The sequence below is a fragment of the Anas acuta genome, chromosome 18 (assembly GCF_963932015.1).
Source record: "Anas acuta chromosome 18, bAnaAcu1.1, whole genome shotgun sequence".
NCBI classification, from domain to species: Eukaryota; Metazoa; Chordata; class Aves; order Anseriformes; family Anatidae; genus Anas; species Anas acuta.
The window spans coordinates 12,773,472-12,798,395 of record NC_088996.1 but is presented as its reverse complement, the minus strand read 5'-3'; the positions used below and the strand labels follow the sequence as shown (position 1 = coordinate 12,798,395).

Sequence of the window (24,924 nt, the reverse complement as noted above, 5' to 3'; positions counted from 1 at the left end):
AAGTGCTCCCTGCCGAGCCTCACCACCAGCTCCCCCTCCTCTGCCACGGAGGGTCCATGGAGAGGCTGGTTCCACGGAGCAGATCATTCATAAGAACTAATTATTCAGCGTGCTCTCACCCCATAACACCATAAATTAAAAGAGAACTCAAATAAATTAAGGAACTTCCCTCATGCCTTTTATTATCTCAATAACCTTCAGAGGCATTTTTCTACCGTCAGCTGATCCATTTGAAAAATTGTGACGACAAACTAATTTAGTAAATGCACACACTTAAAAACCTTTATTTATCTACTGAATAAGCAAATGCAGCCCATGCTAGAAGAGCTGCTTGAGATGCGAGCCTGGAACGGGGACACCCGCTCCCCCCAGGTGCCCAAACCCAGCGCTCCCCTGTGGCTGGGGAGATCCGGGGCATCCCCTAAGGCATCGTGGCAAACGAGCTCAACTGCTGCACACAGGAACTACACCCCGGATGGGAGAGGAGCAGCTTGCCTTGCAGGAGGAGGAGGCGAAGCATTAGCAATCAGCAGCAGTAGCACGGAAAGACAGGCTCCAACACCAGCAAACGCAGCGCGCAGGCTGCCCGACCATCCCACCGCCGGGATGTGAGCGCAGTAATTAAGGACGACATGTTCTAGTGATGGGAGATGGAGAAATAAGTGCAACTGGGAGAGAAGCCCTTTATTCTGAAACAGAAAGGGAAAAAATCCATACCTTGACAAAAAGGTACTGCGGGAGTGGGAAACGCGCCGAGTTCACACGACTGGAAAGGTTTGGGAAAGGAGAGCTGGGGGAGCTGGTTTGCCAGGGGAAAAACATGGAGCAAGTGTCAGCAAACCCGGAGACATCACCTAAAACCTCCCAGGCTGCCAGGGCCCCTCCTGCCATCACGAGAAGCAGGAAAGGAACAGACAGGCACCGCAGCAGCCCTGCGGCAAGGCACAGGGTACCCCACGGGGGGATGCCAGCCTCGCGTTTCCAACAGCGCTGCCTCGCACCGACTGGGCTCCAGGAGGAGACGGCTGCCTGTGGTGCCTCCTTCAGCACCTCCAGCTCTGGAAGTCAGTCCCTGGCTGCTTCCCAAACTGCCACAAACAAGCAAGAGCCACGGCTGCGTGGTGCTGCCCTGCCCGGGTACCCTCTGTGCCCCTTGAGGATCTGGTGCAGCTCAGATCCCAGCCGCAGCACCAGCCAGCAGGCTTGCATGCCTGGGCCCCCTTATCTGGTGCCCCAAAAGTACCAGCTCAGCTCCCTACACAGAATTTGTGACCCTCTGATCCATGTGAGAGAATCCTAAAGCCATGCCCCAGAAGCGATAGCTGTAACCCTGGCAGGAGTGTACCGAACACTGCAGCAAAGCATTGATGTGCCCTTGTGCCAAGGCTTTCTGTGGTGCTGAACAATCCTACAGATCACTTCAAAGGAGGAAAAAAAAAAACCTCTCGTGTATTTTCTCTGGAATAACAAACAGAGCCTCTTCACGGCTCCCCAGAGCCAAGAACAAGTTCCCAACGACTGGCCAGATTTGGGCAGCCCTGCCAGCCCCAACCCGCTGCAATCATCCCTCGACAAAAATTATAAACTCCAAGCACTTTCTCCATCTATTATACAGAAAAAATAGCCTCCGTTCCTCGCTTTGTGCGGCTTTATCACGCCTCAACCATTTTAGCCTGAAGCCAGGAAGCTCTTTGGGGAACGGACTGTCTTAATCTGCATTTGCACAGCACCCAACAGAACAAGGCCTCCAGCCTGACTGCAGCCTTCGGGTACTGTTGTAATACAAATAAAACAGCGGCAGCAGAATACACCTTTCAAAGGCTGCAAGATGAACCGCAAGCCTCCGGACATGCTGGAGAATGCCAGGCAGAAGGAGCAGGGAGCAGGAGCAAGGCATTCCCCGGCTGCAGCCCCCCGAAGCACGCAGCATGGTGCAGCCACCCCCGGCCATGCCCCGAGCCCCACGAGGGACCCAGGGGCAGGCTGGCACCGGGACAGAAAAGCACGCAGCAGGGAACACCCCTGCTCAGAGCCAGGTTTCCGTGGAGGCAGCGAGCAAGTTCCAAACCCTCACAAAAAGCAACCAAAAACAGTCGGTGCTGTTAATGTCATGCTTACTGGAGTGAGAAGCTGAGAAATCCCCGCATCCCTGCTCTCCCCCCTCGCCAACCCCGCCTGCGCACACCGATGCTAGCGAAGCCTCTCCAACCCCCGGGTGGGAGCTGCGCCGGCTCTGGGTGCTGTGGGGAGAGGGGCAGGGTCTGTTTGTGCCCCCCACAAGCCCACCCAGCACCTCGGCAGCTCCAGGACCCTATGCCCATGCTTGTTTACTTCAAACATCTGCGCTGGAACACTTGGACGCAGCGCTGCACGCCGTGCAGCATCCTGGCATGCACACCGATAGAGGCTCGGCAGCATATGGGCGGCTGAACAACGGCGCTGTGCATTTACACACGCACCACAAATAAAGCAGGTGACTCTGGAAGGCCTGGGCTCCCCTCCATCCCTCCCCGTGCAGGGAGCCCTGGGCACGCCAGCACAGCCTGGCAGCGAAATTCCTGGAGACGGCACCGGGAGGGGAAAAACCCCGGGGAGAGCTGCCCAAGCTGCGCCCCTCGCCTCGCTCTGCCCCTTCCCGGCGGGGCCGAGCTCTGCCCTGCAGCTTCGCCAGCTCCTGGAGGCTGCTGGCCCCAGCGGGAGCCTCTCCTCCTCCTCCTCCTCCTCCTCCTCCTCACCCCACCGATCCAGGCTCCACCTCGCCCAACTTTTCCTTACGTTTTCCCTTCACCTGGAGGGTGTGATTTTAATTAGCGCAACATCCCCGCTAACAACGGCAGCTAATGAAGCCATCCGCTACGCACCCGTAACGCAAAACTTAACGAGAAGTTGTGCCGAGGCTTCCTCCGCGGGCACCGGGCAGGGCTGCAGCCGCCAACTCCGGCAGCCGCCGCCGGGAACGCCGCGCCGAGCAGCGCCCGGCCCCGAGCACCGGGAAGGCGCCGCACCCCCGAGGGGAAACCCCCCCCCGGCGGCCCCGGGCACGGCGATGCCGCGCTGCACCCCCCCGGTACCCCCAGCCCCGCGGGGCTCCCCCAAATCCCAACCCCGACGGCCCCGGGGACGCCCCGACGGAGCTTCCCCGCCGCCCCCAGCGCAGCACCGGGGCGAGCCGCCCCCCTTCTCCGCTTCCCCCCCCCTCGGTGACTCACTCTCAGAGGTCCCCGCCGCGGCGGCGGAGGCGCAGGGCAGCCGCGGGTCCCCGCCCGCCGAGCGGCATCTCCCGAGCAGCGGCGACCGGGGCAGCCCGGCGGCGGCTGGGGGGGGGGGAGGCGGCGCGGCACCGCCTGGGCTGGCCCCGCCTGGGCTCGCCTCGCCGGGCTCGCCTCGCACGCGGCTGCGCCCGCGCCGCCGCCCCCGGAGCCGCCGAGCGAGAGAAGCAGCGCTGGAACCAACGGGAACGGCTGGGAACCAACGGCAACGAACGCGCCCGCCCCCGGCCGCCGCCACCACCGAGAGCCGCGGGCGGGGGCACGTGCGGCCGCGCCGCCCCCCGGCTCCCCCCCGGCCCCCGCCTCCTCCTCCTCCTCTTCCTCCTCCCCGGCCCCGAGCTGCCCCCAGCCCGCCCCCCCCCCCCGCGGAGCCGCGCGCCCACCTCCTGCTCCTCCCGCCCGGCCGGTGCGCCCCGGGCGCGCTCCCGCCGCAGCCCGGCGCGTTCCCGCGGCGCGAGGCAGCTCCCGGCCCGGCGGGGCACGAGGCGCGCTCCCGGCTCGGGATTGGGGGGGGGTTGGCGCGGGCCGGTCCTGCCCCCCCCCCGAGGGGAGGTCGCTGCTGCCTGCGGGTGGGCGAGGGGCTGCGCCCGGGGGCTTCTCCCTGCGCGTTCGGTGGCACCGGCTGCGGGCAGCACAGCGAGGGGTGACCCCCCCCGGCAGCACAGCGAGGAGCGAGCCCCCCCCGGCTCAGTGCAGGACCCATTTCTACCCCTGCACCCAACACCCCGGGGATGGGCACCCAAGCCCGCTGCAGGGCAGCAGCAAGGAGCGAGGTTTCGGTTCCTCGTTGCAAATGTTGCAAAAACCAAGTTGGTGCACGGAGCCCACAGGGTGCAGGCTCACAACACAGCCAGGGTTAATGAAACCTCGCTGCGTGTCTCAGCCCCTTACCCTTCCTTCTCTTCAACTCGAAGGCAAGGACCTCTGGGCGCTGATCTTGGCGCTCCCTCAGCAGCTGGATGTGATCGTCCTCCCCCGAGCTTTCCGCAGGAGCAGACCTCTGGCTCCCCCAGCCCTCCCATCCTCCTGCTGTTTGCCTCCTCTCCCAGGAAGCCGGCTGAGCACTGGTGCAGACCCGCAGTGCAATATTCTGCAAGCCACTGGCTGCTCGAGGCCCTGTTGTTCTGCCCTTTCTCCTCTGGCTCACCAGCGGCTGTGCAAGCTCGCTAAAATAGTAATGAGCGCCATCTGTTTGAGCAGCACAGCTCCATTTAATCAGGTGTGGCCGGACGGTCGTGTCCCCTCTCCTGAACCTGGGAGAGGTTACACAACACAGATGCAGCAATCAGGTCCTCACGGCCCTGCCAGAGTCACCGTGAGCACCTCCGAGCTTTTTCTGGCTCGAGTGATCCGTTTGTGGTTTCCAGCAGCGAAGGTTGTGGCAAAGCTTCCCCAGTTACATTGCCTGGGAAACATCTGGAACACCCGCAGCCTGATGGAGTCAGTGCCTTCCCCTGAACTCAGCACAGGGGCTGTCCCGAGGTGTTATTCCTGTCCTGCAGAGTCCACGTGTGGCACTCCGGGATCAGGCCCCACTCCCCCTTCCCCTCCTGACCCGTTTGTTCCTGCCTCCAAGGGCTTTGAGGAACCCTCTGGAGAGAACCCTCGGGGTTACGCAGCGCAGCAATGCGAGTGCGGACGATGAAATGCACCAAGCGCACCTCATCCATCCAAACATCCATTCTGTATGATGAACGTGTATATTTTTAGCCCTCGGGGATGCAGCAGCAGCCCAGAGCCCAGCCTGGCTGCCCTGTCAGGGAGGCAGCAGCCTTGTTCTCACGCCCTGCCAAACAATGGGAGCGCTCAGCCAGGATGGCTCCTTGCTATGCCCCGCTGTGCTATTTTCTCACGGTTCATTGAGGCCGAAGATGCTTTAGGCAGCAGATTTGGAGAACGGGGAAGCGGGAAGGCGGGAGAGAGAAGCTCTGCAAAATTTCTCCGCATTCGAGCCCCCGAGCTGGGTCCCTGCCGACATCTGTTCCTGGAAGCTGGTGCCGCTCGGGAGGCGCGCGTGCAGCGGGGCGATGCTGCGGGATTGCTAGGCAACCCCACGCTGCCAGCAGCAAGGGGCCGGGGAGCAGCACGCAGCCGGGGCTCGCACCCGCTCCCCAGCAGGGAAAAGCGGGCAGGGGGAGCGGAGCCCACCGAGGAGCCTCGCTGCGGGGCCAGGAGCAGCACCGGGGCCTGGCCGGGGAGAGGAGGAGGAGGAGGAGGAGCGGCGAGGGGACGGGAACGGAGAATGCGCGAGAGAGGCAGTTGAGGGAAGAGAAGCAGTTAGGAAAACACGAGTCAACAAAACCCTGCCTTTTGGCAAGGTTGTTATGTGAACCAGAAGGAACGAGTATTAATCTGGAAAAAAATATTTGTTTTTCTTAGCTTTTTTTCACAGCCTATTTGCCATTTAGAGCCTCAGTTTGGAGGAAGGCAGAGTTGTTAAATCGCTGCTGCTTTTTTAGCCGTAACGATGAGGTTTTCCTTTTCATAGCTGTGGCTGGGGAAGAGACCTGTTGCGGCTCTGCCTGGGGGTTTTCTTGCACGCAGATGCCATGAGCAGGGGCCACAGCAGAACCACGGCACGCGGGGACCCTCCTCATCCCCAGCACTGAACGTCTCATCCCTGTTTTTCCCTCTGCAGAACCCAAACAAGGAGAGTGCCAAACAGCCAGTTCCAGATCTGCAGAAATCATCTCTGCGATGCAACAGATGGTGCTCGGCCCGAGGAGAGCAGAGCAGAGCAGAGCAGAAGGCTGCAGCAGCCCCCCCGGGTCACCCTCAGAGGCTCCTGGGGACCCTCGACCTGCAGGTGCCCAGACCAGGCTCACCACCCCCCCCTCTAAAGCTTTGCTCGCTCTCCCAGCCCTTTGCTCACCTGGTGCCAAATACCCAAGGAGGCGCTGCCTGCGCAGGTGATGCTCAGCACTCGTTTGGCTCCGAGGTGGCACAGCTGAGCCCAGCCCTGCGCAGGGGTGAGCGCACCGAGCCCTGCCTTGGATCAAAGGCCTGGAGGCACCTCGCTTCAGGAGCCTCCCCAGAGGTCTGGGGAAGAACACTGGGTGCCCGCACAGCCACGGCATGGACGGGGCAATGACAAGGCAGGGCTCAGATTTTTTTTTTGGCATGTGTCAGAAGCCCTGACCCAAAAAACCCGAAGCAGAACGTGTAACACCCGACCAGAAAGTGAACGCGCTCCTGGTCATGGACGAGCTCAGCCTACAAAGCATTCTCCAGCACCGGAGAGTCAAGAGCCATGATAATGTGCTCTGAAATAATGCTTTTTTAAATACAATTTATGATAGATTTCATAGCTAAGTTATGCAACATAATGAGCAAATCTAAAATGTAATTGTCACTGCGCATTAACAGCAAAATCCTGAACCTCTATTATACTAACAAACTTATTAAATCAGTGAACATTGCATTGCATCAGTCAATTACTAAACCGATGCTCAGATCACTGGAACAATCTGATATCCATTAGACAGGCAGAAGGAGGGGAGCACATCACCGGAGCTGCCCACGGGGTGACATGTTTTAAAACATTCAGTGTATTTACGCTTTTGATGCAGTGCTGCACCTGCGGGATGTTTTGCTGCCACTTCCCCTGTTCCCAACGCATCCCTAGAGTGCCGCTGTGCTGCGCATGCACTCGATGGGAAAAGGGCCGGGATCCAGCCTCACAACGCTGCCTTCTCCGAGGAGCCTGAACTTTGCCAGGGAGCCTGCAGGCCTGGGCCCCCTGGGGCAGGCACAGATCTGAGATCATCCCTGGCTCCAGGGCGGGCTGGCGGACACCCGCCAGGGCCACACGTTTTCAGCAAAGGGCATTTGCTGCAACAGCAGGACACAGCACGTGAAGGCTGGCACGGACTCGGCCGCGTGCCCCCCGGTGCTGAAACCCCGTCCCCAGCAGCGCTCCCTCCTCGCCAGGTTGGGAAGCACGGGGTAAGCCGATCTTGGAAAGGCATCCACGCAAACATCTAAAGCGAAGTGTGCTTTGCACCTTGGTGTAGTGATTTGACACAGCACTAATTATGCAAATTAATCATTGGTAAATCAGGTACGTGTTTACTTATTTATTTTGCGTTTTGCACAGCAACCAGGCAGGAGGAGTGTTGTGAAAGAAAAGCTGCTCTATTTATTCTGATAAGGAATGTTTGGTAACATGTTGCATGATCCAACCTCCCCACGTTCTTTTTCAGATTAAATTCTAAATTGATTTGCTGGTATCATACCGTTCATAGCTCTCAATATGTCATCGCAGCTAATGAACCATGCCAGGGACACATTTATAACCCTCTATTAGCCTCTTCCATCAGGAAGGGATTTTTTTTTTTTCCCCTCCTTGCTCTGAGGTTCTGAAAGTTACAAAACAAAATAAATCAAAAACCGACCAAACAAACCACCGGAACCAGAAGCAGCAGCAGACGTTACTGGAACTCAGACGCTCCTGTGGCTGCCACCGCTCCCACCTCGGGATGTGGCTTTGACGCGAGCTGCAAAAAGCAGCCCGGGATAAGTCACCCAAACCCCACCGATTCCCTACGCCCAGCCGAGCAGAGCTCGGGCTGCTTTCTGAGCACCGTTTACAAACTTCCTCAAGCAGCAGCCTCAGTGCACACAAGGCAGAGAAGGAAGGCAGCTGCCGAGCCCGTCCTGAGGCCGGTGCTGGGGACCCTGCTCTGGAGGTGCCCCCAGTGCATGCACCGAGGTGGCCGTGCCATGCAGAGCCCCCACGCCTGCTGCAGCAGCTCCATGCACAGCCTGCATCTCCCGAGCTGGGTCTGCTCCTCAGCACCAGGCAGGGCAGCCCCATGGACTCACCAGCCTTTTGCTGCCTCAAAGCAAGCACTCCTGCACTTGGTTTCTCTGCCTGCTTTCCCAAGTGAGGTTTGGGACAAAACTCCCGCGGTTTGGATGCAGCTCGTCTCCAGTGGTGAATGGCTGAGGCTGGGAGATGGAGGTGGGAAGAGAAACACAGCGGTGATCGAGGGGCTGCCCTCACCTTGTGGTGATTGCTGCGTGTGCTGCAGGAAGACAGCGTTTAAACCATGAGTCGAGTCCCCCTGCATTCCAAATGCAGCACTTCAGGAACGGAGAGACAACTCTATCGGGGGAACAAGAGCTAATTAAATTTACTGGGATCATTGAAGAGGAAATTATTTAATATTCTGCATGGAATTTAATATCGGAAAGCATGAAGGGCCTTGTTCCATCAGAGATCGGTTCCTTCCCACACCCGAGTTCACGCTGCACACCCGGCCCTGCCGCAGCACAGCAGTGCCGGCTGGCCATGAGAACCTGGGCTGGGGAGCAGCACCCATGGGCTGCTGCTGCAAGAGCACCCTCTGTGCTGCCGGGGCATCCTCTGTGCTCCTGACTGCTGCCACGCTGGGCACCCATGGGGTACGGGGCTGCCTTGTCTCAGGTGAGCACCCACAACCACACGGGGCCACCAGCACTGACCTTAAACACCGTCATCCAGCCCCGTTCTGACAGCCAAAACGTTGCGGCAGCTTAACCCCCCCCATTTTGCTGCTCAGCCCAAGTTGCAGCCTGGGCAGGGTGCTCCAGGTTCTGGGATCAGGAGGACAGGGAGCGAACGCTCTCCCTGGCCGTGCACCTCTGCACTGCAGCAGGATCCGACCGTTCCCATTCCATGCACTTCGTGCCTGCAGCTCTCCAGCTTGCCCTGGCTGCAGGGACCATCCCCACCCCATCCCCACCACCTCGGTGCCGTGTCCATGCCCGCCAGGACCCAAGCAAGCCGCCTTCCCTGCCACACGGGTGGTGACCGGGGACACCACGGCCACACAGCCCCCACGCCGCGAGTTTCCCCGCTGCAGCTGCACCGCGCCGCTCGCAGCTGCTCATCTGGAACCGTTTTGTTCTCTTCACTACACCCTGGCTCCTTCCTTGGCTGTTTAATGATTTTTTAGAAGCAAAATGTCAGGCTCCGCTCGCTACTGTTAAGAAAAAAAAAAATTAAAAAGTGCAGTGATCGCTTCCCAGATCGCTCCCCAAGGGCTGGCGCTGGTCCCCGGGACAGGCAGCCCCACAGAGGTGGGCGGTGGGGGGGGGTCTCACTCCGAGCCAGCAGCCGGGGTTCCTGCAGCCCCCCAGGGCCCTGTTTGGGTGGGGGAGCTCCGTCTGCCCCAGCTCCCAGCCCGCTGAGCCGCTGCCCACGCACCTCCCCGCAGCGCCAGAGCCAGCCGCAGGGAAGTGCCGACTTCACTGGGAGCGCTGAGCGGTGCCGGCCCTTCTGGGGGCTTCCTTCTCCTCCCTCCATCCTTTCCACCACCCTCTCACACACATGAAAGTGATTATAAGTAGCAATAATTTTGCTTCTGTATTTATGTCACCAATACCTTCAGCTAATTCCTGTAACTGCCAGCATGGAAGCACTAATACCTCTGCAAAAGACAAAGCAATTATTTCTAAACATAGCTCCCTTTCCTTGCATTGTCACCACCTAAATCACTAAAATCCTGGTCTGTTGTCAGCATCTTTCTCTAACTAGCAGGGGAAAAAAATGATTTTATTTTTTTTCCCAAAAAATAACGTATCCATTGGTACAAAGCAAGCAAACCAACACAGCACCATCACCTTCCTGCAGCGCCCACACCCTGCCCTCGGCAGGCAGAGCAAGTCCCCTTCTGCTCGGTGTCAGCCCCGGGTGGGATGCTCGGGATGAGGGCTGAGATTCCCCAGTGTCTCCATCTGGAGAGCTCCGGATCCTCCCCGTGGCCTCGCAGCAAACACCCTGGGTGCGATGGAAACCCACAGGGATTAGTGACCCCTGCGAAGGGTGCCCCTTCCCACAGAAACCACAGCCAGAGGAGGAGCAGGGGAAGCACCGAGGCAGGCAGCTGGTTCCCCAGGGACCCCAAAATCACCGCTGCAGCAGAGAAGCCCCTGCACCTTCCCCAGGTGAGGAGCACGGCACCCACCCGAGGCAGAGGCAGGCAGGTTGGCTGCGCTGCCCGCCTCTGCGTCTGGCTGGAGCCACGCTGTCTGCCTCGGGACCCTCTGCAGCACCAGGCCTTATTATCCTATGGGCCTGCTCTCAAGAAATTAAAATGAGCCATAAAATGACAAGTAAAGTGGAATAAGGGATGCAAAGAGCAGAGAGAATGTAAATGGTGCGATTAGCATATGTACAGCACTTGCAGAGCGCCTGTTCACCACCGGGTCAGCGCCCAGGCTGCAGGGGGGAGGCAGAGGGGATTTCTGCCTGGGGGTGCTCCCCAGCCCCTGCCTCTCCTAGGCACCCGCTGTGTGTATCCATAAGGGCTTTGGGGCCCTCGGACAAGGCACGGTGACCCCAGTCCCTGCAGCCCCAAAGGGCACGGGGCTGAGCGGGGAGGGAGCAGCAGAATTACGGAGCAGGCGGGGGCTCCCCATGGGGGTGGCATGAGCTGGGACCTGCAGGCAGCAACACGCCTGGGTGACCAGATACCCATCGGGGGGGAATACGGAACAGGCTCAGTGGTTTTTTTTTCAGTGGGTTGTGCACAGAAACCTTCCAGGCTCCTGCACGCAGAGGAAGGTGCAGACGAAGCCTCCGTCTCTGGAGCCAGACCCCGGCCTGAAGCACAATTTAGGTGAGCAGACCAAGGCTGAGCAGGGAGATGAAGGAACAGCAGCAGCACCACTGCACTTTGCTGTTGGCTGGATGCTCACTGGGAAGCACACAGCGGGGCAGCATCCGTCCAGGGCGCACCAAACGTCCCCATGGTTCAGCTGGGCCAGAAGGGTCCCAGGGGAGAGCACCCCGGCCAAGCAGAGATGAGGGAGAGAGGCCACAATCATCCAAACTGCCCTTAAAAACATTTTCATAACATTTCACATCCAACCTACAGTAGCACCTCCAGTAATTAACAGCTATGTTTTAATTAAACATTGATTAACTACTAATTAGTCTAATGATTAGTCACCTGAAGGAGACAAAGCAAAATACTGGATCTGCCAAGATAGGAGAGGGAGAAGGCAAATGATGAAAGATGAGAGGCGACTTAGATTCCTTCTCTGCTTCCCTCTGGGCCAAATGTTTTCTCTTATTCTAGTCCTTTATAAATGATGCCTTCAATGTGAATTTTCCTAATTGTGGCAAGTCTGATAAAGTCTCCAGTGAGTGATGCAGAGAAGACTGATTTTCTTCCCCTTTATCCATCAGATTTCTGCTCGTTAATGCAGCTAAAGAGCCTTTCCCCACCATCAGCGGAATTAGTCTCTGTCGCCATACCCAAGTCAGCTGGGGAATTTCTGTGCATTTCCTCCTGCAGTGTCCGGAGGACGCAGGCAGCCGGGTCCACACGCTGCCTGCAAACACCCCCTCAGGCCACAGCACCACGGGACAGCGCCCAGCGGCAGAGCAGGGGCACAGCGGTGCCACCAGTGGGGACACCGAGTTTGTTTCACCCTGAAGAACAGACTCAGGGTGCTCAACCCTGAACAGCTTTGTACTTACAAGGAGACAGAGTCAGGTCCCAAAAAGCAGCTTCCCCACGTGCCAAGGGGCCCCTCGGCAGCACGGCTCCGACCCCACTCCGCTGCACCCCGCAGGGTGCCCTAAGACGGGCGCAGCCACGGCTCCGTGCTCACCCCTGCAGCTCCCCGGCTCTGGCACGCACCAGGGCGTTGCTGTTACAGGAATGTTTCTTATTTATTTTGCCATTCCCTTTTGTGAGGTGCTCCCATTTACCTATGTTACTTATCTGTCGGAAGAACCGCTTCTGGTGAAGGCTGTGAACGTGCTGGCAGCAGCGCGTGGCTGCTCGAGGATCCCCACGGCCCCTGCTCACCAGCAGCTCCCAAGGTGTGCACAGCCACGGGGCGACTGCACCAGCAGCCCCTGTGCCCTCCCTCCTCCAACCACAGTTTTCTTGACCATTCTGCACATTTGTGCCTTTGGAGCTATCATCCCTTTCCCCCCTCCCTCCCCTTCCTCTCCCCACTCTTCCCATGCCCCTCTCTGGAGTTTTCCAAGGAGGCAAAACAAGGCTGAAACATCCCCAAGGAAGCAGGCAGCTCGAAGGCTGGGGCCGGGCAGGCTGGTGGTGCACCCAGCAGGGACAGGCACAGCAGGGGACATCACGGGACACACGGTCAGTGGCAGGGGTGTGATCTGAGCCCCCCGTGCCCCCTAGCAGGCGGCGGTGGTGCACAGACCTCAGCCTGAGCAGCCAGACCCGAGTGCCCTGCCAGCACCCCCAGAGGCACGGGGGGGGACCCACGGTGGGGAGGGCACAAGGGGTTAAACCCTGCCCGCCCACGTGCGCTCACAGTGCTGCAGGTATATCGATCGCCTCACACATCTCATCAGCTCGGGATCGGCACAGATCGATGGGGTTAGGGCAGCGGGAGAGGCAGCCCAGTGGGTGCCACCCTCCTCCTCCTCCTCCTCCTCCTCCTCTCCCCAGAACAGCATCAGCAGGGAAGCCCCCGGAGCTCCCCCAGCTGCTGCAGAGAGGGGTCCTGGCAGCCCCCCACCTGCCCCCCGGTGTCTTTGCAAGGTGGCTTCAGCCCCTGGAGAGGAGCAGGGCAGGGAGCAGCCGGGGGCTGGCACCCACATTCCCAACACGCAGCTCCCCAAGATCCAGGAGGGATCGGACCGGGCAGCTCCCCCCAACCACCCCGGCCATCCCACAAACGGGGACGGCTGGGAGCTCCCCGCTGGAGCCCGCAGAGGAGCAGGCCCATGAGGAAGAAGAGCATGCGGTGCCTGCACGCCCCCCCCGGGCTCCCCCGCCCTCCGCACGCTCACCGAGACGCTCCCAGGAACGCCGCGGAGCCCACAACGCGTGCGCTTCATCCAGCCAAAATGCCTGAGCTGTGCCAGCAGCGGGGAGAGGCGGCAGCCCTGGCTACGGCTGCTCCGTGCTCCTCCACAAAGCAATCTGCTGCTTGGGCTCCTCTCCGCTTCCCTCTTACGCAACTGCACAAAACGGAGAGGGGAAAAAAAAAATAAAAAAAAAATCCTCTTGATACTAATTTATCTGAGGAGCTCAAGCAGGTCTGCACAAGAAGGCAGTTTCAGCAGAAAGAAGGTAAAAAAAATAAATAAATAAATAAAAAAGGACCAGCCATGTCTGAAGGGCTGCTTCAGAAACCCAGTGGATGCAGCAGCCCTCCCAGCACCGCCACCTGCCCCATCCCGGCACCCGCTGGGAGAAGCCCAGAGCAGCAGCGGGTGCAGCAGCACCCAGCAGCCCCCCACGAGCTCGCTGAGCCCCCAGCTGCCCACCCCCAGACACCTCGGGCAGCCCGGGGCGCCTTGCAGCCAGCCTGCCCCCCTTTCCTGGGGCCCGGCGGCAATTACAGGTTTAGCGGTGCAAAGCAGAGTTTAATAGCAGCCAAGGCTGGTGGGATTGATTTCTTGTTTTGTTTTAAGTGCAGCTAATCTAATAGTTAATTTATTTAAATTGATAGGGCAGAGAGAAATTACATTTCTATTTTCTCTGAATAGATTTTACAGTGTCTGGTGACCCAGGCAGGCTCGAGAGCTGGGTTAAAGGCCCTAACATGCCTCTGCAAAAGCTGCCTGTATCAGCCCGTAATATTTTTCAATTCATTACTGCCATTTTAGCAAACAACTGCTATAGATTTTTTTTTGTTACAGCAGCTCTTAACGTGTTAGTCACGAGCACGCTGGTACCTGCCCCAGCCCCTTGCTGGAGGCCTTGCCAGCACCCCGCCAGGCAGCAGCGATGCCTTTGGGCTGCGGGCAGGGAGAGCAGGGACAGGCAGCCCTGAGGCCTCGTCCCGCTGCAGATTCCTTCCTGCTAATTCCTGTTTGTGGGGATTTGCTGCTTGCACTGAAGCCAATCTGCACGAATCTGCAGTTCAGATGCACGATCAGGCTCTGCAGCTGAGCATCTGAAGGAGGGAGCATACCTGGGCTGCAAATTCTGCTCCTCAGCCTTTGGGAATCATCTTTAGTGCTCTCTGCGAGATCCCTGCTGTGCCATAGCGCGCAGGCTGCCCTGCTGCAGGCTCCAGCGAGCACCTCCAAGGATTTTCCCAGCGGGGGTGAGAAGCACCCAGGACAAGCAGGGATCGGGGGCACCACAGAGCCCACGACAGAGGTGAGAACCCGTGGGGCCAGCAGGCGCCCAGCAGCCTCCCACACCCCAGCCCTCCTTAAACAGGGCACATTTAGGAGCCCAGGAGGAGGCAATAAATACAAGGGGGGCTAGCAGTGGGTGCTGGGGTATCATGCACTTCGCAGAGCTGCTCCACACGCAGAGCAGAGGCAGGAGCAGGAACATCCCTGCCCTGCTCCCCCAGCGCCGTGTGCTGCTCCACCGCAAGCACTTCTGCAGAGCCTTCGCAGCCCTCGCTCAGCCATAGGTTTCCTGTAAGAGTCAGCACCGTGCCAGATTTATAGAGGATGCTGCTCAGTATTTCATGACTGCTGCAGGCAATCCCACTGCTGCCACTGCGGCTGCACAGAAAGCACTTTGTAGATTTGATTATGCGATAAGGGGCATCAGAAATGCAACTTGTTGCCTATTTCCCAGAGTAATTAATTTCATCTGTATTGAACAAATGACATAATTTGAGGATTTCTGGGTTATGGATTAAGTAAAGACCAGATGAGAGCGTCCTCATTGGCTTGGAGATTAATTAACACCACGAGGTGAAGCGAGCTCTCTCCCCTGCAGGCTTGCTTTGCTGGTACATTTTTAATCCACCTGCCTCGCACTGCGGCTCACCCCGGGGGACGGAGCACCCGCGCCACAGCCGGGCAGCAGCAGCCCCAATCAATCGGGTGCGGGAGCCCTGACCAGGATTCGTTCCCGTACCAGGACACCGGGAGATGTCCAAGAACAACGCCAGGTTTCGAGGTTTCTGGGCACCTCCCACTCCCCAGCCAGGGTTAGTGCTGGCTGCTCAAATCAGCTCCCCTGGCCAAATGGTGGGTGTGATGGAGAGCACGTCCTTACTGCGCGAGGAAGCACGCCAAGCTCACACAGGCTCATTTCCAAACCGTTTGGGGGCACTGGGGCAACCCCCATCCCACCAGGCTGCCCTCACCTCGCGCAGCGCCCACCCAAACCCACGCACCCAGGATGGACCCTCAGTCCTTGCATCTCACCAACCACATCACTCAAAAAATACAAGCCACGCATTAATTTCAAGCTCTCTTACACAGGTTGAGACCAACAGCAGCTGCGTACAGAGAACAGAGCTAAATGCCTGGGCTGGGGGGAGGACCAGGGGATGCTGCAGGGTCCGGGCACGCAGCACCGCACCCAGACCACCACAGCCTTAGCTCCGAGCCTCCGAGCCTCTCCCAGCAGGGCTGGATCTGGCCCTGGCTGTGCAGGGACCTCAGCAGAGCTCCGGAGGAACTGGGTGCCCTGGCACCCTGTCCCTGTCCCCAGCACCCTGCCGCTGCACTGCACCAGGGCTGCTCTCACCCCGGGAGATGCCCTGCACGGCTCCAGCTTCTCCTCTCATCTCTGCTCCCGAGGAAGGCACAGAGGGCTCGGGACAGGAATTTCCCCTCCTCCATCTCAGAGTTAAAAATTTTCTGAGTGAGGTCGAAAAAAAAAAAAACAGGACTCTGTGCAGCATTTATTCATGAGCCAGGCATTTTATTTAATGTGCCTTGCCATGCAGGATCAAAGATACAGAGCAGCACCTAATTAATTATTTTTCTCTTCTTCTGTAACATCCCCTAGTTGAGCGCCGAGTCCCAGAATCTAAAAGCCTCTTTCAATGACTCTGCATAATGAGATGGATTTGGACTCCAGCAAATTTGTTCGGTTTTATGGAGTATTACATGAAAATGCTGTGAAATTAAGTTCTGTCTTTGCTATCACGCCATGGCCATCAGAGCGCTTTTATGTATGGCACTGAGACTAAAAGATGGGAAAGTGAGTCCTTGCTGCAGTAATGTGGCGAACGGGGAGAGGGAGGAGCCGTGCAATGGGGATGTCATGGTGGAGGGTGAGACCCGGGGAAATGATGAAGGAAACAAGAAAGCCGTGCAGATAAAAAGCCCACTGCCAGGCTAACAGACCTGAGCAGCAGCAGCCAGGACAAGGGGGTTCAGCTCACCCCAAATTTCCCTCCATAAAATGCACCGGGCAGAGCCCGACCCCGCTCCCCCTGCCCCAGCACAGACACCACCCATGGGTGTCCCCCCTCGCTGCCTCTCTCCCAGAGCCCCAGGGACACAAATGGCCCCAGAAGTGGGGTGGGGAGCACTCGGGGACCCCCTGCCCTGGGGGACCTCAGCAGTGGGGCTGCCCCGGGCACCCAGGGCATGCCTGGAGAAGCCAAGCTAGGTAAAATGGGATGGTTGAAGGCAGAGGAGCAATGTGGGGAGGAAGCGCCTCAGCCCAGGCTGTTCCCAGCACACTTTCCCCTCTGGACACGTTTCACCACCCCTTGCCAGGAAGGTGCCCAGCGCAGGAGGTGCGGTTCCAGCTCAGGGGCAGGGAGAGGCCTCCCCATATCCCCTCGAGGCATCTCCCTTTGCCACCTCCTGATCCCTTCCTGTTCTTTCTCCTCCTTTCCCTTTCAGCCCTTCTTATCCCCAAGCCTTTCTCCCCTTCCCCTTGCTATCAGCCCCACTCCCTTCCGTTCACCCTAGAGTCATTTATTTCTTCCCTTGGCAACTTTATAACCCATTTCCTTGCCTGACAGCAATTAAGCAAATGCTTCGCTTCCAATCCCATGGCCCATAAACAATGGAAAAATAAAATGTTATAAAGAAAAAAAGCAATGAATTCTGCATGCACACACACGCACAGAGGGAAATCTGTGGAGGACAGGGGGTGAAGCCGGGGACAATGTCACTCGTGTCAAAGGCTGGAGACATCCTCACGCACCCCCCCCTCAGCCTCCCAGCCTCCAAAAACACGTGCCAAGAGGAGAGATTTCCAGGCAGCGCAGGGAGCCACGAGCTGCATCCATCCATCTCGGCGGCTCACCGGCCCCGAGATCCACATGCAGAGGGCTGCTGCCCCTGGCCTCAGAGCTCCGGCACTTCCATGAAATGAAATGGCCAAAAAAAAAAAAAAAAAAAAAAAAAGAAAAAGAGGAGGCAGCAACTCTCCCCCCGCCCAGTGATGTATGTGATTTTTTGGTGCCTGACAGGCCCCGAGCCTCTGGGGAGCAGCATTGATAAATCGCACCTTTCAGTTTGCCGTGAACATCTTCACTTTCTCAGGCTTAAAGAAGCCTGACACGTTAAATCGTGGCACTCAGCCCTCAGCACCGGCTTGTCTGGGGAAAGTGGCGGCTGCCCACCGAGAGTCCCAGCCACCTAATGAGAGCTGCTCCCGCATTAGCGCTGCGAGAGGCTTTCTGATGTACAAACCGCTGGGAACACGGAGCCCTGCGCGGAGGAAACTCAAACAGACACACTTTCTAATTTCCATGACAACTGTAATAGGGTATTTGCTCGGTTTGGGAGAGCCTGGGTGTGCAGGAATGCGCTCATTAGGCGCAGAGCGAGGCGAGCTGCTGCTGCAGAGCCCCGGCGCGGGTCGGTGGGGCAGGATGGATGCTGCCAGCCCTGCCCGGCCCAAAAACCCTGCTGGGGAGCCCGGCCGGGAAGGCAGAGGGATGGCAAAGCTGGGGTGCACAGCCTGGGAAGGCAGAGGGATGGTGATGCACCCAGGCTGTGGCTGTCTCTCCCCTTGGCAGCCCAAGGAGCTGCATCCCTGCCTCTTCCCACTGCGAGAGGTGCTGTGAGCACCCGCAGCACCAAGAGGGGCAGCAGGACCAGGGAGCAGAGGGACACGAACCAGAGGTGAGCAAACTCTGCCAGGACACGTGGCTGCTCGCTGCTGGGCGCACAGTCCTGTGCTGCTGCCCTGGGAAGGGACCGAGGGCTCTCGGTGCCAGGGCCAGCACAGCTCGGTGGAAATGAGCTCCTTTTCCTTCCCCAGAGGAGCCCAGGCAAGAAGTAAGAAGAAACCAGCAACCAGTTAGCAAGAGAGCGAAATCCAAGCGATTACTGAAAAGCTTGGACATGGCTGTGAATCCTGTTGCTGCCAACAGTATCCCCAAGCTATTAAGAGAAAAATCAAGATGTGGACAGAATTAGATTGGCCATAGGTGAAAAATGGCTCAATTATTTCTAGTGCCAGAACCACAGAAGGACATTTCCCTCTGTTCCTGATCCACAACCTCCCACTAATTAGCAGACCTAGCAGAGAGAAAAATGCTCCAAGCTCTAGAGAGAGCAACAGCTAGAGACAACACAGCTCCTGCCACATGCAGCCGCATTTGTATGCGCTGCGTAAGCCGGGCAACACAGCGACAGGCTTGCAAAATTGCACACTGGCCTGCTAGGAACTTGCCACGAGAGATGCTGGAGTTGATTTTTGCAGTGGTGGGGAGGGCAGGCTCCCCAGCCCAGCCAGCTCTTCACATCACCCCCCCTCCTTCCCATCCCCAAAGCAGGGTCGCCCTGCCCCAGCCATGAGCCCCCGCTGGCTCTTCTCTGCCTGGAGCACGGCTGGAGTGGTGCAGCCCCGCTGGTGTGCAGGGAGTGACCACAAGAAGAGGTCAGGGCAGCGAAGCAGCAGCCAGGATCCAACAAACAGCCCTGAGAGGCACGGCCAGGGCCAGCCTGTGATTGCAAACCCAGCCCGGTGCTCTTTGGGAACAGGCAGGAGGACAGAGCCACAGGCACTGATCACCATCCCCTCTTCTCTTAGGCAGGGATCTTTAAAAACAACTGATGCTTAAAAAAAAAAAAGTTACCGGGAGGCCCTGCCCCCTCCCTGACAAACTTCTGAACATGCTGTCATCAAGAAAAATGATGCTGGCAAGAGAGAAATCCGCTGGGGTTGCTGGCAATTTACCAGGCTCCAGCCCCAATGAGTGTTTATCAATAATTTCAGGATCTGCCTGTCGCAGCCACTGACTCGGAGCTCAGGCAGAGATCTCCGGGCAGCCCGGGTGTCAGCACAGCCACAGGGAGAAGAGGCGCAATGAAAAGGGAAATCAATTAACTGCTCCTCAGGAGCAGGGATTTGCCAGCATTACAGGGAAAGGTCTGTTCGCCTCGCTGTAACAGGAAAACACTTAAATGCTCCTCGATGACACAAAGGCATGTCCCAAGCCGAGACGAGCGGCTGCCGTGGCCAGCTAAGCTCCAGTTAGGGATGGAGATGGTTACAGCGGGTTACTGCAGACGGGGGAGCAACAGCTAAAGCAGCAGCAGCATGCCCTGAGCTACCCACAGCCAGGTCCCTGCCAGGCACCGCTCTGCTTCAGGCTCTGCACGCCCCACGGGCTCTCTATTCCCCTGCAGCCCTGTGTGGCTGTACCCAGCCCATGTTTCCCAGTCCTTGGCCTGCCTTCCACCCCGGGAGAGGAAGGGGGAGCCAAGGGAACCCCAGCCGCAGGTGGGGAGCAGGGCTCTGCCAAGCCACCAGCACCCAGATGAAAACAGCCCCGGCACCCAGCTACTGCAGAGTGCTCCTCGAGCCGGGCACTGCGTCTGCATCGCCGTGTGGAGGAGCTGCTAATGCATCCATCTCCCATGAACTTCTCTAATTGCTTTCTGAACCAGGGGCTGGCGGTCCCTGAACCACCCTGTAGCGCCGAGCTCCACAACGTAATTAAGTCCTGCATGAAGAAAGAAAACAGCTTTCTCTTCTGTTTTAAGTCTGTTGCCTGTTTCATTTGATCCCACACATATTTATGAGAAATAGTGAATATTCATTTCCTGTACTCACCTTTATACCACTCCTGAGTTTACAGAACTGTATCATACATCACCTCAATTGTCTCTCTAACCAAGAGAGTCCCAATTTATTAGTCTCTTCTCATACAGAAGCTGTTCTGTGCCTTTGATCAGCCTTGTCATCCTTTCCTAGTTCAGCTATCTCCTTTCTGTGCTCGGGCAACAAGAACTGCACACAACACCTGCAGTGTGACAGTGCCCTGTACCCGAGCACAACGCTGCCGCCTGCTTTGTTTTCAGTCCCTTTCCTAAGGACCACTAACGACCAACTCGCCCCATTGGACTGACCCCGGGCACCGAGGTGACATTTGCACAGAACCACCCACAGCAACTGCGAGAACTCTTTTCCTGAATAGGAAGCACTAAAAGCCTGCTCTGTGTTTTAAGGATGTGTTCTCATCCATTACTTGGCCTCAGTGATGTTTGTCTGCCCTTTTCCCACCCAGCCCCTCACACCACGAGATTCTCCCACAGCCCAGCTCAACCAGCATTAAACTACCCCAGCTATCGCTCTTAACTCCCAGCAGACGAGGTTGATACAGGCAAATGAGGTTAAACTCATGGGTCCCTAAGCCAGCTCTCCTGGGGGGACGATTTCACGTGGATCCCCACAGCCTCCCCCCAGCACATTTCCCTCCTTGTTTCTTTGCAGGCAGCGATCCCCCAGAGGCTCTGATCACAACACACATACAGGTGAACATGGTGAACAGGGGCTGTGGAGGCTTTTCCATGCCATTTGAAGTTTTTCCCCCCCCAGGAGCTGCTTTCACACCTCCCCAGCAGGAGCACGCCCGGGGCTGGGCACCGCCGGCCTCAGCACCACGGACAGCACCGGCACAGCGCACCCCACACCTGGGGCTGGCACAGGGACACCCCACAGGGCACCCCATGGGGCACCAGAGCCAGCACAGCACCCCATGGCCAGGCCCCCTGCACCCCCTGGGGTCCCCCCCACAGCCCCCATTCCCCAAGCAGCAGCAGTGAGCAGCCCGATGCCTTCACACACAGGGAGAGCATCCTCAGCACCCACCGCTTCTACAAGCACCACCACCCACCCCGACTGCCTCAGGCTCACAGGATATTTTAGCCTGCTGTCTAAGAGCTGTCCAGGCCTGCCAGCTCTGCTGCCAGCAGCAGGAGCAGCCCCCCCCAGCATCGCCATGCCTCAGGCAGCCCCCCAGCACTGAGCCACGTCCCTGCCGCAGGGAATTTTGTTCTGAGCAGTCAGGCAGCATCCAAGCTCGGTCCTGTGTTCCCTCCGCTAAACTTCAGATGTCCCTTCTGAAAGGAGGGTTTCTTAATATTAATACCCTGCATCACGTCAGATCTCCTCATGTATTTATGCTCCCTCCCCAGGCATTTCCCTGCCTGCCCCTCTCCTGACAGGGAGGCGATCGCGCAGGAGGGGCTGTTACTGGGTGTGCCTGAGCCGCGGTCCTGGGGCAGCCGTAAATGGGTTGGTGACACCATTTATTTATGGGTATTTCAAGAGAAAGAAAAAGGCTAGTGGGTGTTCATATGTTCTTGTTGTATTATTTAAGAGAAGCCATTTGAGAGCACAGGAGAAGCAGTGTCTGCTCCCAAAAGGAGGAAAAATAATGGAGGGGAATATTTGCAAAAAGCTCAGTTAAGTAAATATTTTATGCCCAATAATGTTATGGCTTTTGAATGATGCATGCAAGAGAGTTGAAAGGAGGTGAGGCACAGAGCGAGGCAACACACAGTGCGTGTGGAGTGTGAAGGTGTTTGTGTGAGGGCAGGCAAAAGGAAACCCAGCGTCCTGGCTGCTGCATCCCCTGGCTGGGTGGGGGGCTGGGACAGGCAGCAGGGCAGGGCTGCTCCGGCTGCTGGACCAGCAACAACCTTTTGCTGCAGAGGAGTTAGGGCTGATCTTACAGGGAGATGTTTTTGCCCTGTTGGATGACACCTGCTGACATGCTTACCCACCTCCTCCTGTGTCTGGCACCAGACTCCTGAAGGGATCGGGGTAGAAACCCACACCCCACTGGCCAAGACAAAATAAAGCCTCCCCAGCTCTCTGGAGGCTCTGTGGGGTTTGTAAGATGCAACCAGGAGAAAGATCCTAGCAAGAGCTGCAGCCCTGCTGACCAAGATGCTCCAGAAAGGGAGGGCCAGCCTGCGATAAGCAGCAAGGATCAAGGCAGAACCAAGCCAAAAAGGAGCTCAGTGCAAGGTCCCCTGCAGGAGATAAGCGCAGACATTAGCACGATGCACTAAGAGCTGTGCAGAGGCAGGGCAGGCACGGCCCCCTTGGTGCTTTGGGCACAGTGGCTGCCTTGTTGCTCGTCCTCTTTCTGGTGGCACAGGGAGAAAAACAAATCTCTGAGGAGGGCGCAGGAGCAGGGACTCAGGGCAAGGAACCAGAGGACAGGAGCAGGGGGATTGTCCCAGCCCAGGAAGAAAAAGGAAGATGGGGAAAGCAGAAGGAAGGCTGGGCAGGCAGAGGCAGGCAGCAGGCGGGGGAAGCGGGGCTGGCACAGCCAGGGACACAGCCTCTGAGCAGAGGAATTCTCCCACTTGCAGGCAGAAACACAGGACAAGCATCTGGCATGAGGTAAGCACATAAAGGAGTAAAATACCATTAAGCGTAATAAGAAATGTACTTAATCAATGAGCTCCACAGCTGAGGATCAATGGGAGGCAGACACAGCCATTAGCTAAGAAAGCTGAGAAAGAGCCCGGGGCTCTGATGCAGTGGTCGATACGGGGTTTAACCGAGCAGCTGAGGAAGGGTCCCAGGTGGGGGCAGAGCTGGGGCAGAGCCAGGAGAGACGGGGCTGACCCTGCCCCACACCTCAGAGCCCAGACCCAGCAGAAAGAGCCCAGGGCACGGCTGGCTGAGAAGCCCCAGGGAGCACCCACAGCCCCTGGAACCACACAGAAGACACACAAACTAGATGGAAAAGTCACCCTCCAAGGCTTTGCATCAGACCCAAGCACAGAGAGCTCCTGCAGAGTCAGGGCTTACCCAGGCCCAGCCTTTGAAGACGCCACCCCAGTGCCCCCCATGCTTGGAGCCCGTCTGGGTGGTGCCAGCAGTCGGCTGAGCCACCGCACACAGGGCTTCCTCAGGAGAGAGGCTTGATTTTCACCCCATGAGCAAATTCAGTGCTCAGGAAATCCGACAGCCCCAGACAGCGTGAGGGCCCCCCTCCAGGTCCTGCTGACAGCGCTGCAGCTGACTCAGCCCCAGCACCGAGACCCTGCCTCGTGCTCCACCAGACACCCAGCTACTCACAGCATCCTGACCCCATCCCTAACTCCAGCTCCATGCTCCCTTTGCACACCCCCTGAGGCTTTCACCCACAACCCTGACCCATTACCCTGCTTCCCACCTCCCTAAATCCCAATGGCCAGGGCCTGACCTGACCCAAGCTACGGAGAGCAGCAGCACCGATGTCTGCAGGTGAGCCCTCAGGGACCAGGCACAACCGGTGGTGTCTCCAGAGCATCAGAGCAGGGGGTTGTGCTGAAGGCAGATTTCTGTGCGTGTATGTGAAGAGAACATGAGACAAGCGGCTGTCCCCTGAGGTCTCTCCCAGGGGTGGGCTCCTGCCTCCCGCTGGGGCTGAAATCAAAGCCCTGATCCCAGGGGGCTGCTCCTGGCCCCCACCACACTCTGTGCCCACCCTGTGCAGGGCACGCTGCTGCCACTGCCCCCTCCCAGCCCTACAGGGCCAGCTGCCTTGTGGCCCAGGCAAGGACTGGGGGGGACACACACATTTCTGGGGGGACCCGAGCACTGATTTGGGGTAGATGCCAACAGCTCTGCCCCTTCCCTGCAGACCAAAGGCGTTCAGCAGCGCGGTCCCTCGCGTAGGAAGGGGACGGCACGACCCCAGCCCAGCCGATAAGGGCAGCGGGCAGACCCCCGGAGGGGGACCCGGTCCCGGTGGGGGTCCTGTGCCCCCCCCCAAGCATCGGCGGCCGAGCGGAGCCCCCGGCCCGGTCCCGGCGGCGGCCGAACAGCAGCACCTGGCGGCCAGACCGGGCACGGCCGCGCCGGGGTCCCCGTCCCGGGGGGGGTCTGCGCCCTCCGTGGGACCCCCTTCGGCTGGGAGGCACCGCCGGGGGCCGTCCTGCAGGGCAGGGGGGAGCTCGCTGGGGGCTCCTGGGCATCCTGCGGGGCTTTAGCGCACCCCTGCCCCGCACCGGGCATGGCACTGCCCAGGGGTCGTCGTGGTACGGGCACGCAGGGGGAGCCGCATCCCTGCACCTGGGTGTGCAAAGCTCCCGAGCAGCTGAAGCCAGGTCCTGAACAGCCTGTTGCTGCTCTCACCTGGGGAGGGCACAGTTTGGGGGATTCTCAGGGCTGCCCACAGACCCCACACCACGCTCTTTCAGCCCCCTGGGGCCAGCTCTGCAGCCAGGCTGGAGGTGACCCTGCACCCAGAGCAGATCACAGCACCCACACTTGCTCCTGCTGGCCCCAGGACTCTCCAGGTGATGCTGTGAGCACCAAGGGAGTGGTGTCACAGGGGTAAGGCACCAAGCCTCCACCTGGCTGCCCCAGACACAGCTCCCACTGACCCCCAGCAGCTCCACAAGCCTCTCCTTGCTCTCAGTCCTGGCCCACTCGGCTGCAGAGCTCCTCCTGGTCTTGCTCACTGGGGCAGCATCACGCGAGGTCCTGGCACTAGGTACTTTATGGCATTAATGAGCTTATCTAGGCCATTGGTACACATGTAATTATGTGCCAGGAGCCACGAGGAGCACTGCAGATGTTTACCCTGTGCGTCTGAGCTGCACCAAACCAATGAAGGAAGCAGGGTGAGCAGGTGCACACAGGAGCACTTTGCTCAATTTGTTTCTCGCTCTCAGAGCCACCTTCTCCCCTTTCCTTCCTGCCCTCTTTCCAGCAGGCTGCACACACGATGCCTTTACCCCTGGGGTAAGCCAACCTCTCTACAGGACAGA

The 24,924-nt window shown here is 58.4% G+C and overlaps 1 protein-coding gene and 1 long non-coding RNA gene across 13 annotated transcripts in view; one reads left to right on the top strand and one right to left on the bottom strand.

The window, feature by feature from the left end:
• Positions 1-24,924, bottom strand: part of RBFOX3 (RNA binding fox-1 homolog 3) — a 165,026-nt gene that overhangs the window by 125,979 nt on the left and 14,123 nt on the right. For 6 of the 12 annotated variants that reach the window (XM_068654698.1, XM_068654682.1, XM_068654681.1 and 3 more), the window contains exon 1: positions 3,210-3,512. The exons of 2 other annotated variants lie outside the window; for them this stretch is intronic. The gene's annotated coding sequence lies outside the window, so the exon portion shown is untranslated. Of the gene's footprint in view, positions 1-3,209; positions 3,520-3,652; positions 3,677-13,035; positions 13,205-24,924 lie in introns of those variants that run through there. 4 more of the 12 variants (XM_068654684.1, XM_068654689.1, XM_068654690.1 and 1 more) reach the window with 4 other exon arrangements.
• LOC137841628 (uncharacterized) lies at positions 3,682-7,091 on the top strand. The gene is made up of 2 exons (XR_011088681.1): positions 3,682-4,709; positions 5,908-7,091. It is a non-coding gene; the product is annotated as an uncharacterized lncRNA (long non-coding RNA).